Consider the following 16,011-nt stretch of genomic DNA (forward strand, 5'->3'; position numbering starts at 1 on the left):
CAAAATGTTGAAAAGTTCAAGGGGGCCGAATACTTTCACAAGGCACTGTACCTTTGTCGTTACCTGGGCATCCGTTGCTCCACCTGTTAGGAGAATGAACAAGCCTCACAGCAATTGTAACTTAACCAGAGTGCAAGTTTACTGAAACTGGTTTAAACAGTGGTTACAATAACCGTATTAACACACAAACTTAACACAATAATGCAATGAATAATTGTGTATTGTTAGCACTACAAAGATTCCTTAAATGACCCCTGCAGGCGCGTCTCCAAGTGGGACTAATGGTCAAGCTGAAAAAGCCTTGACCCTGGTTACCTTCCCACTTCCAGTATGGCCGTACTAGACACACTATGCAAGGTTATTAGACACAACACAGTACAATTGCTAAAGAGCTCTCCCTGAGGTATAATGCAGTCCTTTGCATGTAACTGTGACACCAAGTCCCCCCAGTGAAGATATAGTCTCTGGTCTTCTTTATTCTGCTAGCTATTATACTGCAGTGTCTGTAATCCAAAGGTTTGATAGGTAATAACGTGACATAAAGTGAATGATGACAGGAATTCTGGTTATGGAACCCACATGTAACTGTCTCCAGTGGAAGCACACTCAGGCCGTCAGTCAGTACCTAGAGGAGTACAAGCTTTGAGGCCTGGTTGGACTCACTTAAATGAGACACTTGCTGTGGAACTGCAGGTCTCAGCAACACTGTGCAATTATTCTAAGTGTGTAAAGTGCTGTATATAACTTCTGGGCAACAGCCCTCTGACCACACCAGGCCTGGATAACTGGATGCCTCCGCTCCGGTTGTCTCAGTCCTGCTGCCAGCCAGCTCCGTCACTCTGCACCGCTATGCAAGATGACTGGGACCCTCGTTTGGCTCCGTCGGGTGTTCTGGATCCTCAAACCCGATCACACAGCTTCTCCAGCACACTGTGGCAAGGCACTCTCAGTGGTTGGTGTTCCGCTCCTCACAATGCAGGCCAAGGCTCTTCAAATGGACACCCACAGATATACAGATGTATATTCTTTTGGAATCCTTCATCACATGATTTTACAATTTTTATCCCTTAGTTGTGCTTCATTTAAAGTCCCAAGCCTTTCCCTATTGATGTTGTTAAAACAATAGGGATGGAGGCAGATGAATCTACCCATTCATGTAAAGCCTCAAAACCCCTCTCTCCCCCTTTTTTCTGCAAGAACACAGGACACAAACTGGAATTGAAAGACTAAAAATAAAACCTGTGTGGCTCACGGCCAATGCTAAAAAGCTATAAATTATATGAAAAAAGATTTAAAAAAATATAAAAATAAAGTAAAACTGTGATCACACTCATTGCATTACAAAGAATAGGTAAAAATAAAATTTAAGCCACAAAAAAAAATCAGGCTTTAGCATGTACACCCTTTACAAAATAATCTAGAATGGGTGACTGGGGACAATGAGAAGGCAAAGTTAATAAATATCTTCTTCAACTCTGTGTATACAAAAGAGAAGAGGGGAGCTCATGTCCATAATGGGGATGATATTGACACAGCCACAAATGGACCACTATGGCTCAAAATTTATATGGTCTAGAAATATTTAGACAGAATAAAGATAAATAAAGCACCTGGACCAGATGGCATACACCCATATGTCCTAAAAGAAATGAGCTCTGTCATTTCAAAGCCATTGTTTCTAATTGTTAGGGACTTTATTATAGGCTTACCTGTAGGTACAAGTTAAAAAAACACTTTCTGACCACTTAACTACCATTAAGTCTACAGGTTTGGAAAAATCAGTTTGTAAATGGAGGGAAGATTGGCTAAAAAATAGTATTGAAAGAGTAGTGGCTAATGATTCATACTCTGAATGGTGCAAGGTTATTAGCGGTGTACCCCAAGGTTCAATGTACTTTTTAATATATTTATACATGATGTAGGGCAGTGATGGCAAACCTTGGCACCCCAGATGTTTTGGATCTACATTTCCAATGATGTTCATTCACTCTGCAGGGTAGTTGAGCATCATGGGAAATGTAGTTACAAAACATCCGGAGTGCCAAGGTTCATCCTCACTGATGTAGGGTCTGGGATTAGAAGTACCCTTTCAGTCTTTCAAAATTGGCTCATTATTCCATTCTCCACATGTACGCCTGTGTATTAATTATAATTACAGGTAATTATTTAAAGATATGAATTTAAAGAACTGTGTGCATACAATAAATATTACAATGTTTGTAGTGTTTATTGTCCCAACATATAGTGCTCCAACTAAACAAAAATTAAAGTATTTCTGCTAATTTCATGTTTGGTGAGCATTGATTCCCGAGCATGCATGTTTGTACTTTTGACTTTTGTGTGACGGATTTGTGTACTGACCATACGTAAATCTGACGTCAAACCGCTGTCCGCCGAAAATGTACTAGCCTGTTATTCAACATTTGGTGAAAAAATCGGACAATTGTCAATAGGAGCATACTAATGGTGATATTTTAGGACAACAGTCTGTCAACAGACAATCCCCCTACAATCGTATCGTGTGTACAAGGTTTAAAGCTATATTATTCCTCCTATACTGTGATTATCACAGTTATATGTACTGTACATAGTAGTACCGGAATCAGTGACATATTTTTCATTACAATATCATGGATATATATATATATATATATATATATATATATATATATATATATATATATATATATATATATATATATTATATTTCATGCTTTTCTTTACGGTTACTCTATGCTATATAGAAAAAACAGAACAAACACAAAATAACCAAAAGGCAATGGGAGTTATTTACAAAAGGCAAATCCACTTTGCACCCAAAGTGCACTTGGAAGTGCAATCGCTCTCAATCTAAGAGGTAGAATTGAAATGAGTAGAAGCTGTGCTTCTTTTATCATCCAATCATGTGTAAGTTAAAATGCAGTTTTTTATTTTCCTTGCATGTCCCCCTCGGATCTACAGTGACATTACTTCCAAGTGCACTTGCAGTGCAAAGTGGATTTTCCTTTAGTAAATAACCCCCAATATGTTTCAATGGCTTTTATTTTATTTCCATAAACTCATGTTTTTAACCACTTACCGACCAGCGCACGACGATGTACGTCGACAGCATGGCACGGGCAGGCATATTGGCGTACATGTACGTCCAATATTCGTTGCCGCCGTGCCATCGGGAGCGCGCCGGCGGCGGCGCGCTCCCGCGCTGGTCGGGACCCCCGTGAGTCCGGTCGCGGGACCCGCGGACTCGATCGCCGCGGGCATCCCCGCGATCGTCTCACGGAGCGGCCGAATGGAGGAAATGCTGTATAAACAACATTTTCCCATTCTGCCTAGCAACTAGTGACGCTGATCTCTGCTCCATGTGATTGGAGCAGAGATCAGTGTACACTAAATGAAAGCCCAACCCCCCCACAGTTAGTAACACACCCCTAGGAACACTTAACCCCTACACTGCCACCCACTGGTTAACCCTTTCACTGCCAGTGTCATTTACACAGGAATCACTGCATTTATATAGCAGTGATTACTGTATAAATGACAATGGTCCCAAAAATGTGTCAAAAATGTCCGATGGGTCCCCGACAATGTCGCAGTCACAATAAAAATCGCAGATCGCCGCCATTACTAGTAAAAAAAAAAAATAATAAAAAATTATTAATAAAAATGCTATAAAACTATCCCTATTTTGTAAACGCTATAACTTTTGCGCAAACCAATCAATAATCGCTTATTGCGATTTTTTTTACCAAAAATATGTAGAAGAATACGTATTGGCCTAAACTGAGGGAAAAAAATGTTTTTTTATATATTTTTGGGGGATATTTATTATAACAAAAAGTAAAAAATAATGCGTTTTTTTCAAAATTGTCGCTCTATTTTTGTTTATAGCGCAAAAAATAAAAACCGCAGAGGTGATCAAATACCACCAAAAGAAAGCTCTATTTGTGGGAAAAAAAGGACGTCAATTTTGTTTGGGAGCCACGTCGCACGACCGCGCAATTGTCAGTTAAAGCGACGCAGTGCCGAATCGCAAAAAGTGCTCTGGTCTTTGACCAGCAAATTGGTCGGGTCTGAAAGTGGTTAATATGCATTTGTATATATACAGTATGCACGATGGTACTTGCTTTTTCAGCTTTTTACTTTTTCGTTTGTGTATTAATTCTTTCATTTTTCATTTATTTTCTTTTTAATTTTTTTTCACTTTCTTCATCTTTTGTTCATTGATTAATTTGTTCCAAATTTTATTTACATATTATGTTTGTTCATCATGCATTTTTGTGTTGCACGATACATCAGGTATGTCTAACAGGTTATTTTGGGATGTTGTATCTAAGGATTTCCTGTTTGATCAACCTTTTTCTGATCCAAATGGAAGATGGAATGACCGTCCATATATAACAGCTATGACTAAGCACCCCATAGTGGTGTCAGCTTTTCATTGATGCTGTGCCTCTGATGTCTTTGTAAGAGAAGAATTTTTAAACCATCCTCAATAAAGGTGTTAACATAATGCAGTCGCCCAGCTTTTTCTTCAATTCATCTGTACTTACCTGCTCTGTGCAATAGAATTGGCCTGATCTACGTCTTCTCGGGTCTACCGCCAACACTCCTTGCTTCTCCTCTCTTGCTGGTGCCCCCAATAGGAAGCTGATTCCCATGAGGCCCATCATGCAGGCTGGCTCCCTAAACCCTGTCCATTTACACAGACAGAGGGATTCAGCCCCTTCCCCTGCTCCCTCATCACTGGAGTTGATTGACAGGAGCAGAAGCCAATGGTTCCCACTGCTATTGATTAGCCAAGGGAGGAGGGACAAAGCCAGGAGAGATGCAGCTCTCATGCACAGCCCTGGATCCCGATGGGGCTCAGGTAAATATAAGGAGGGGTGAGGGGGAGGGGGCAATGCATTAACCTCCCTGGCGGTATGATTCAGTCTGGAATTAGGTGCTGAAAGCGGTACAATTATTTTGCATGGAAATTTGGCATTTTATTTTGTAGTCCTGTAATTCTTAGGAATAACGCTCTTAAATCTCTTCAAACCAGAGTCTAGTAGACATCCCGGGTATAATAAAGTTTATAATATAATAAAGAATAATAAAAAATATTCAATAATGTAATCAAATCCTAAAACATTGAAAAGGGACACTTTCTGGTTGCTATGGACAATCTCCAAATTCCAGGCAGAAAAAACTGTATTTATAATACAAAAGTGCATGCAGGGCACTGCACAGACCACTAGGGACAAAGGGGGTGTGTAATTTTTTAATACGGGATTACCACTAGGGGGGTTAAGGTAAAAAACCTTGAGGCTTTAGAACCACTTTGATGCATGCATAACTTTACATTTATCAACATTAAACACACTAGGAGGAATACAACTGGAAGAACAATGGTGGAGAAGGATCTGTGTGGTTGATGTACTAAACCTGGAGAGTGCAAAATCTGGCTCAGCTGTGCATGGTAGCCAATCAGCTCCTATCTTCAACTTTTTCAATTAGGCTTTGACAAAAAACCTGGAAGCTGATTGGCTTCTATACAGAGTTGCACCAGATTTACCATTCTCGAGTTCTGGTAAATCAACCCCAGTGTGTTTTTGTAGATCATAGGCGTAATAATAGCATGCAATGTCAAGCTGTGGTTTACAAAGCAAGCAAACTATTTGTATTAACCCCCCTGACGGTATTCCCGAGTCTGACTCGGGGTGGATTTTTTATACCAAGAGCGGTATCCCCGAGTCAGACTCGGGACTGCATCGCTGGATCCAGGAGGAGGTTTACTTACCTTCTCCCTCGGATCCAGCGTTGTCTCCCCGCTGTACGAGCGAGCCGTGTCTCGCTCGATGCATTACATCGCCGATCTCCGTGCCCTGCGAGCGTTGTGACGCACGGGCACGGAGATCGGCGCCAAATTCAAAAAGTGAAACAAACAGTATACATACAGTATAATGTAATCTTACAGATTACATTGCTGTATGTAAATATTTCACATCCCCGTTGTCCCTAGTGGTCTGCCCAGTGTCCTGCATGCAGTTTTATATAATAAAAACTGTTCTTTATGCCTGGAAACTGGAGATTGCCCATAGCAACCAAAACTATCACTGTACATCAAAAATTATTTTAGACCAGCTAGAAAACAGCGATAATAAATTAGAATCACTCGCAGAACTGAGCGATAGCGATTTGTGGGGAGATCCGTCATCAAATACTGAAAAGTAATGACAGTGACAATTCTGCAACTGAGCAAATTTCAGTGTTTTTGATTTGATTACATTATTGAATAATTTTTATTATTGTTATATTATTATTTGGTACAATTATTTATAATTATTTATTATATTATAATTTATGATTTAATTTTTCAAACTTTATCATACCCGGGATGTCTGCTAGACACTTTGGTTTGGACAGATTTAAGAGAGTTATTCCTAAGAATTGCAGGACTACAGTATAAAACGCCAAATTTTCATGCAAAATAATGGTACCGCTTTTAGCACCTAAAATCCGAAATAATCGTACCGCCAGGGAGGTTAAAAGAGGTATGTACTGCAGAGAGAGAGAGAAATAGATCATTTGACCCCTCTACAAATCATTAGTAAGACTTTATCTGGAATATGTAGCTCAGTTTTGGGCATCAGTTCACAAAAAGGATATTGGGAAACTGGAGAAAGTACAGAAAACAACCAGAAAGATAAGAGGTATGGAGGAGGTCAGCCATGAATAAAAATGAGCTGAACTGAATTTATTCTCTCATAAGGTGGAGATTAAGAGAGCTGAATAGAAGATTAAGGGGGGTATAATCAATATGTATTGTATAAACAAATAAGTGGTCCATATAGTGAACTTGGTGTAGAGTTGTTCTTTTTAAGACGGGGTAGGCAACCTCGGCTCTCCATCTATGGTGAAACTGCAAATCCCATCATGGAGGGGTTCAAATATGGTAAGGGAGATCTCCAAATGTGAAACAAAATGGATATATCTTACCAATGCTCTCCAACCTGCAGGTTTGAATGTTGAACTCAATCTCAACTGCTTTATTAGTGAAGATTGAGTTCACGTTACAAGGTTTATATATGTATAGCTATATAGTCTTCAGTGATTATGAGCTATTTTAGCTATGCGAAAGAAAGTGGGTTAACCACTAATAGATCAACTGATTTTCCAGGTCTTACATTTAAAATAATGGACTTGTTTGTACAAGTAAAAAATAATTAATGAGGAACATATGGAAGTGCTGTTTATTGGTTCTATCTGTTATGAATATATAAAACGGTACCATTCCCTCCTTCCCATTTGGGCCTCCTTTTGGGGTGGATTCCCCTTTTGAGGGCTGGGCTAGAGAGGTGTTTTGAAGTGTAAAATCAGAGAATTATTAATTTTATAGGTTAAATATCCAGTTCTTGAATCAATTCATTTTAGGTTATTTTTTATCTTATTTACACTATTTACATTTTTCATCTATTTGAGGATCGATTCCATTTCAAATTAATGTCATAATTTAAAATTTGTTTTATTACCATTTATGTGTTTTATTACCATTGATATAATGTATCTCACAAAAGTGAGTACACCCCTCACATTTTTGTAAAGAAATATTTTATTCTATCTTTTCATGTGACAGCACTGAAGAAATGACACTTTGCTACAATGTATAGTGGTGAGTGTACAGCTTGTATAAAAGTGTAATTTTTCTATCCCCTCAAAATAACTCAACACATTAATGTCTAAACGAAGTTATAATGAAATATTTACAAAAATGTGAGGGGCGTACTTACTTTTGTGAGATACTGTATATAATTGGTTTTTTGAATAGTTTAGAATTTGGGTCATATGAGGTTATCAATTTCTTTTGAGGTGCTGACACATTTGAAATAATAATGTTTGCAGAATGAATAACGTATAAAATTACTGTATTGGAGGTAATTGTTTAATTAACTGCTTACATTACGGAATAGATATACGTTAATGGATAGTTTTTTGTATGCGTAGTTGCCCTCCAATATACCAAGTTTCGATTATTAATGTTATTACTGTTTAAGATTTACGCACAAGTGTGAAACTTTTTCGGAGCGAAAGAGGCTCAAACTTCAAGTAGCACCTTCAGGCTACCTTCCTGACTATACCATGGGACTATGGTCGCCTGAGCGGCACCCCTAAGCAATTCAGGGTCACATCCTGACTACCCATCATATTTTGGAGGCCCTGAAGTGATAGGACAGTAGCAACACCCACAAAATTACCACATTTTAGAACACAAACACCCAGTATTTTTAAGAGGCATAGTGGATGTTTTGAACATTTAATTTCTTGCCACACGTTTTTGAAAAAAAACATAAAGGTGTCAATTTTTTCAATGTTTTGACTGAATATGTACCAGACATTTTAACCTAGTTATCACAAAATCAACCAACATTGTATCAAAAAACAGTGTACTGCAATGCCCACCTCTGTACGTGACATGGAATATAGCTTTTCCCATCCCTAAAAGCCAAGCAACCCTACCCTACTGGCATGTGGCTGCACCCAGGAATGCAATGTTCACTAACCAGGAAGTATAGGCAGCTGAACAAAGGATGAACAGTGGTTCCAGGAGTGCAGTTGATGGCAGAGGGTGACTGGCACGCAGCTAGGACGCAGTAAGCTAGTTAGCGGGATGTGCATGTGGGTCAGTTCAAGCAGCAGGCAGAGACATGGCCAATAAACAGAAATGATTGGTCGAGGCAGCAGGTAGAAACATTTTCAATGAACAAGCCAGGGTTAGTACAGCCAGCAGCCAGAGTAAACACTGTACTGGTGTGGCAAGGAGCAACACTGCTCCTGGCTGCACTGTCTCTGGTGGCACTGTAGTGATGTGGTAGTGATCAATGACACACTGTTGCTGATCTGCTCTGCTGACTTTGTCATTGGTGTGGCAGAAATCTGGAATACTGATGCTGGCTTACACTGGTATGGCAAAACTGGAAATGGTGTGGTGACAATCAGAAACACTGTTGATGGCTTACACTGGTCTGATAATACTGGCACTGTTTTGCTGGCGATCAGGTACATTATTGTTGGTTTTACTGGTGTGGTGACACTGGGATTGGTGTGGCAGCAATCAGGAATACTGTTGCTGGCTTAAACTGGTCTGGTGAAACTGGGATTGGTGTGGCGGCAATCAGGAACACTTTTGCTGGTCTACACCGGCCTGATGACACTGCGACTGGTGTGGCAGCAATCAGGAACATGGTTACTGTCTGAATTGGTCTGTGACAATCAGGAAGACTTTTGCTGGTTGCACTAGTTTGGGTCACTGGCACAAGTGTGGTGACAATCAAGAACACTGCAGCCTGCTTACACTGGTCTGGTGACAATGGGACTGGTATGGCAGTGATTAGGAACACTGTTGCTGGCTTACCCTGGTCTGGTGACACTGGGACACATGGCAGTGATCAGGAATACTTTTACTGTCAAACTGGTCAGGCGACACTGGGAATGGTGTGGGGGTGATCAGGAACACTGTTGGCTTACACTGGTGACACTGGGAGTCATGTGGCAGTGATCAGGAACATTGTTTCTGACATGCACTGGTCTGGTGACACTGGGAGTCACGTGATGGCAATCAATTAGGTACACTGTTGCTGGCTGCACTGGTCTAGTGGCACTACAATGGGTGTGGCAGTGATCAAGGACACCGTTGCTGGCTGCACTTGTATAGATCACACACTGTGGCTGGTGTGGCAGTAATCAGAAACACTGTTGCTGACTAGGGATGAGCCGAATACCCCCCGGTTTGGTTCGCACCAGAACCTTTGAACGGACCTAAAATTCGTAGTCTATGGGACTCAAACGTTCAAAATCAAAAGTGCTAATTTTAAAGGCTAAGATGCAAGATATTGTCCTATAAAGGGTTTGGTGACCCGGCTCCTGACACAGGGGACATGGATCAATGGAAATTTTTTTTTTTAAATGCCCGTTTTTTTAGGAGCACTGATTTTAATGATGATTAAAGTGAAAAAAAGTGAAATATTCCTTTAAATATCGTGCCTGGTGGGTGTCTATAGTATGCCTGTATTACAGAAACAGAACAACACCAGCAATAAGGGGTATCTTCAGGTGTTTCCTTTGCAGGAGGCACACAACACCCACTGTAAATGTTGCAGATGCCTGTATTACAGAAACAGAACAACACCAGAAATAAGGGGTAGCGTCAGGTGTATACTGTGTAGGAGGCACACAACACCCACTGTAAATGCTGCAGATGCCTGTGTTACAGAAACAGAACAACACCAGCAATAAGGAGTAGCTTCAGGTGTATACTGGGCAGGAGGCACACAACACCCACTTTAACATCGCTAGGTTCTCAAGCAAAAATACACTGTCCCTGCCTATCTTGCTCTTTCCCTGCACGCCAACACACTACACAAGGCCACCGCGCTGGCGGCCTTATATAGTGTGGGGCGTGCACTAAACCCCCCTGAGCTATAATTATGGCTCTCCTCACTGTCAGCACTGTGATTGGCTAAGCATGCGGGGTCACAGTGCATGCTTGGCCAATCATGAGCCAGCAATGCACTGAGATAGCGTAGTGCATTGTGGGCCATTCGTGCCACACAAATATGGTGCGAACGGTCCACAAAGTTCTGAATTCGCCGAACAGGTGAACGGCCTGTGTTCGAGTCGAACACCGAGCTCATCCCTATTGCTGACTACACTGTATTAACTGCACCTGTTTGAACTCGTTACCTGTATAAAAGACACCTGTCCACACACTCAATCAAACATACTCCAACCTCTCCACATTGGCCAAGACCAGAGAGCTGTGTAAGGACATCAGGGATAAAATTGTAGACATGCACAAGGCTGGGATGGGCAACAGGACAATAGGCAAGCAGGTTGGTGAGAAGGCAACAACTGTTGGCGCAATTATTGGAAACTGTAGAAGCTCAAGATAACGGTCAATCTCCCTCGGTCTGGGGCTCCATGCAAGATCTCACCTTGTGGGGCATCAATGATCATGAGGCAGGTGAGAGATTAGTCCAGAACTACATGGCAGGACCTGGTCAATTACCCGAAGAGAGCTCGGACCACAGTCTCAAAGAAAACCATTAATAACACACTACGCCGTCATGGATTAAAATCCTGCAACGCACGCAAAGTCCCCCTGCTCAAGCCAGCGCATGTCCAGGCCCATCTGAAGTTTGCCAATGACCATCTGGATGATCCAGAGGAGGAATGGGAGAAAGTCATGTGGTCTGATGAGACAAAAAATAGAGCTTTTTGGTCTAAACTCCACTCGCCGTGTTTTGCAGGAGAAGAAGGATGAGTACAACCCCAAGAACACCATCCCAACCATGAAGCATGGAGGTGGAAATATCATTCTTTGGGGCTGCTTCTCTGCAAAGGAGACAGGATGACCGCACCGTATTGAGGGGAGGATGGATGGGGCCATGTATTGTGAGATCTTGGCCAACAACCTCCTTCCCTCAGTACGAGCATTGAAGATGGGTCGTGGCTGGGTCTTCCAGCACGACAACGACCCGAAACACACAGCCAGGGCAACAAAGGAGTGGCTCCATAAGAAGCATCTCAAGGTCCTGGAGTGGCCTAGCCAGTCTCCAGACCTGAACCCAATAGAAAATCTTTGGAGGGAGCTGAAAGTCTGTATTGCCCAGCGACAGCTCTGAAACCTGAAGGATCTGGAGAAGTCTGTATGGAGTGGGCCAAAATCCCTGCTGCAGTGTGGGCAAACGTGGTCAAGAACTACAGGAAACATATGATCTCTGTAATTGCAAACAAAGGTTTCTGTACCAAATATTAAGTGCTGCTTTTCTGATGTATCAAATACTTATGTCATGAAATAAAAGGCAAATGAATTACTTAAAAATCATACAATGTGATTTTCTGGATTTTTGTTTTATATTCCGTCTTACACAGTTGAAGAGTACCTATGATGAATAAACTACAGACCTCTACATGCTTTGTAAGTAGAAAAACCTGCAAAATCGGCAGTGTATCAAATACTTGTTCCCCCACTGTGTATAGATGCCACCTATACCTATATTTTTTATATAATCTTATACTCAATGAAAATCCCCTTATTGGCCATCCTATACAAGGCATACTATAGAATGTATAAAATAAATATCTTCCTCTTACCCTAGCACTAATGTGAAATTGCTGCAACTTAAAATTGAACTACTCAATTTAACATATATATATATATATACAAAAGTGCACAATCCTGAAAGTGAAAATTCAAATAAACAAAAAATTAAAACATTCTCTATGAGTGTAAAGTCCACATTAATAATCAATTAAATTGTCTATAAATGTTCTCAGTGCAGAAACATAAATATCTGTGCTGTACAGCGGTGTGTTCTCTTACAACAAAAGGAAATTAAAACCTCTTACCAGGAAGGATGGATCCCAGGTTATAGGGATCAAAAATGCTTGGTTGATAATAAAAAAAACACCTGCGATATTTCCCTCTTTCGGCTCCAACACGAAACCTTCCTCTCACTGTAATGATAACTTCACCAGAGTATGGGAATGCTTTTCAAACAATTCCAGCTCCACCGATAATTCTGCTGAGTGCTCTCCAGGCATATAACAATATTAAGAAGGGAGAAACTTCATTGTGCAGTATAAAAAAAAAAGTGTTTATTAGCAAATCTTATTGTAATTTACTGAACAGCATGGATATTCATGTTTCTGCACGGAGAACATTTATGGACAATTTACTTAATTATTAATGTGGGCTTTATTTGAATTTTCAGTTTCAGGTTTGCGCATTTTTGTACTATATATATATATATATATATATATATATATATATATTATAAAATGAGTATATATTAGAGTAATGTGTAAATACTCTATTTTTCCGATGTAAACTACTTGGAAAAAATGTAAACTTTATGCAAAATGTTTTCCTGAATTTATGGTATGAAGAAAAAGAAAGAATAATAGTTTTAAAAAAACACCTTGAGGTATGAGATTGCTGAAGCCTCTACAATTTGCAAATCAAAGGGGAAGCCTTGAGCAGAGACTGTTCACTTAGCAAGATGAATAGGGTGAACATTTGTTCGCTCCGTGTACCCAATTTGTGCAAGAGAAATTAAAAGAAAATTGGATTTATTTGCTAACACATGATTGGGTATACAGAGTGAATACAAGTTCACATTATTTACTAACATTCACTTGACAAAGTGGACATTAGGTTTTCTATGTGCATCTAAGCCTTTAATAAAATAACCCCACTCTAAAATTATGCCACAATATATTATTGAAATAAGTGTGCAACCACTGTTTACATGCTTCATGCAGACGGGAGCCGCTGTTAGCACTTCTTAAACCCAGAACCAATGCCCAGATTATACTAGTACAAGCTTTTACAGTCTAGGGCTTTAGATGAAGTGTTTTACCATGAATACTGAAGGTCTTTAACTGATTCATGTACATTTTGTACTGTCTTTTCAGGGTTTCTGCTAGCAATTTTTTTAGGCTTCACTAACATTATGGTCACCAGTTCCATAAAACAAGGGAAGAAAAAGAAGTCTCTTTGAAGACAGGAATGAAGTGAATGATTCCATGTTCTCTGTTAACCATTGTAGAACAAATGTCAGCACTATTTAAATAAATAAAACTACAAAAAAACACACATACAATACTCTACATATTAATATAAAAAAAAACACAATGGTATTAAAGCAAATCATTAAATTACTTTCAGTTTATATGCAATTAGGAGATTTGCCTTGAATAATATTTTTTTTTACAGATATATTAGGACTTATTTTCATTATTTGTACTGGTCTGTCACTCAAACCACTGAAATGAGAGAGACAGCAAAAGGGCCAGGCAACATGCATTTTCTGAGAGAAGGCATCAGTGACAGCCCTGTTATTTATTTTTGAAAAGTTTACTTTAATTCCAGTCTAATTCAGATTTTTGGTCATACATGTTTTGATTTAGGTTTACCGTTATGTTTCTAAAATTAAAATGATTTGGTTTTTTAATGGGTCAACCATTTCAGGACCTGTGAATACAGACTGCATATTTTTCTACTGATTGCACAGTTATGGAAAATGCCAGGGTATTTATTATACATGATTAATTATCATCAATATTATTGCTTTTGTACAGAAAAATGGACTGTTATATTAGAAGTACCACATCCATGTGATAATATCTTAGAGTAAAGCAGTAAACAAAAGTGGACATTTAGGTTCCAGATCAGAACAGAGATAGTCAATTGAATTTTTTATGGGTATCAATAAAATACGTTTAGTAGTATATTAAGTAAGCAAAATGATTGCTGTTGTTATCATAAGTAGTATTAACACTGTACGCATTAAACGTTTCTTAATACTAAGTTTTTCTGCACATAGACAAACAATTCTATCACCCAGATTTTGCCTTGCCGTCAAGTATTACTTTCAGCCAACATTATTTTGTAAAATTTGTCAATTTGAGGCATATACATCTAGCTGTGACTATCTATGATTTTCAGTCAGTATATTATACGTTTTTATACTTTTGAGTCAACTTTATATTATGCAGCAACAGAAAGGTCAACTGTGCACTGAAAAGAATAATTTTGTTTACCTTTCATTTATCATAGTTAATATTTTTTTCTCTTGCAGAAAAACAAGCATGAAAAACACTCCATGCCCAAACTCTCATTACTGAGATTAAACTGCCCCCAAATTAAATTTTAAAATATTTGTTAACTGTGGCAAAAAAAAGCATTTGTTTTCAAGGACCTTCTGCTTTAACAGCCGCTAGCACATATGTTAGAGATCCAAAACAGAAAACAGCTATAAGGGATGGCTTTTAGTGTCTGATATACTACTAGAAACTAACACATTTAGTAATAACTGAAAAATGTGATAAGGTTACTTTATTAAAAAATACAGTATGCGCCAGTTACTGTTGTTTCAGTTACTATTGTTTCAAAAGAAAAGGAATGCAACCACTATATTTAAGGATTGGTATGATATGATGTATTCCATTTTTGCTTTTCAGTTTGGATCAGCGTCAAATAGAGAGAGCTTGTAATGAGCCAGTCCTCTAACACAGGACTAGGCAACCTCAGCACTTCAGCTGTGGTGAGACTGTAAATATCATGCCATTGCCTCTGGGAGTCATATCTGTGGCTTTCATGGGACTGTAGTTCCACAACAGCTGGAGTGCAGAGGTGGCTTTCCCCGGCTCTAAAAGGAAGCAGTTTAGCAATTGAAAGATGTGATAAGGAGGCAGCTCAAGTTTTTTAGCAAACTAAAAAAAAAAAAAAAAAATCTCAGCTTGTTTGCAAAGTGTTTTACATGTGTCCATGTGTTAATATAGGATTCAGCACTGTCAGAATAAAAAAATATATTTTCTATAGGGGCAGGGCAAACCTTTAAAATTTAAAGCTGCCTTGTTTTTCCATCCAACTTTCTAGACAGGAAGATTCACCTGTTGAGGAACATGGGAACTAACACTAAGCCCTTGTAGACACGGTCGGACATTCCGACGGAAAATGTCCGATCGGACCGCGTTGTCGGATAATCCCACCATGTGTGGGCTCCATCGGACTGTTTCCGTTGGAATATCCGACCAACAAAGTTTTAGAGCAGGGCTATAAAACTTTCCGACAACATGATCCTTTCGGACTTTGTCCGATTGTGTGTAGAGAATTCCGATCGGACAAAGTGTCACGCATGCTCATATCAAATTCCTAGACCAAAGCTATTGGCTACTAGCCTGAACGTAGTCCAGTTGTAACGAAATTACGTCATCACGTTATGAACGATCGGATTTTCCGACAACTTTGTCCGACCGTGTGTATGCAACAGTTTCGGACAAAATCCGTCGGACAAAATCTGTCGGACAAAATCCAACGGATTTGGTTGTCAGGATGTCCGACCGTGTGTACAAGGGCTTAGACCTGCCTCCTTAATGCACCAATTGAAAGGGCAGATTGTTCTGAACAAGATAGGATATATACCGTTTATATCAGCTTATAACACGCACTTTTTCCCCCTGATAATA

This window comes from Lithobates pipiens, unplaced genomic scaffold (assembly GCF_037356315.1).
Source record: "Lithobates pipiens isolate NorthernLeopardFrog02 unplaced genomic scaffold, aLitPip1_a1.2 Scaffold_13, whole genome shotgun sequence".
Classification (NCBI taxonomy): domain Eukaryota; kingdom Metazoa; phylum Chordata; class Amphibia; order Anura; family Ranidae; genus Lithobates; species Lithobates pipiens.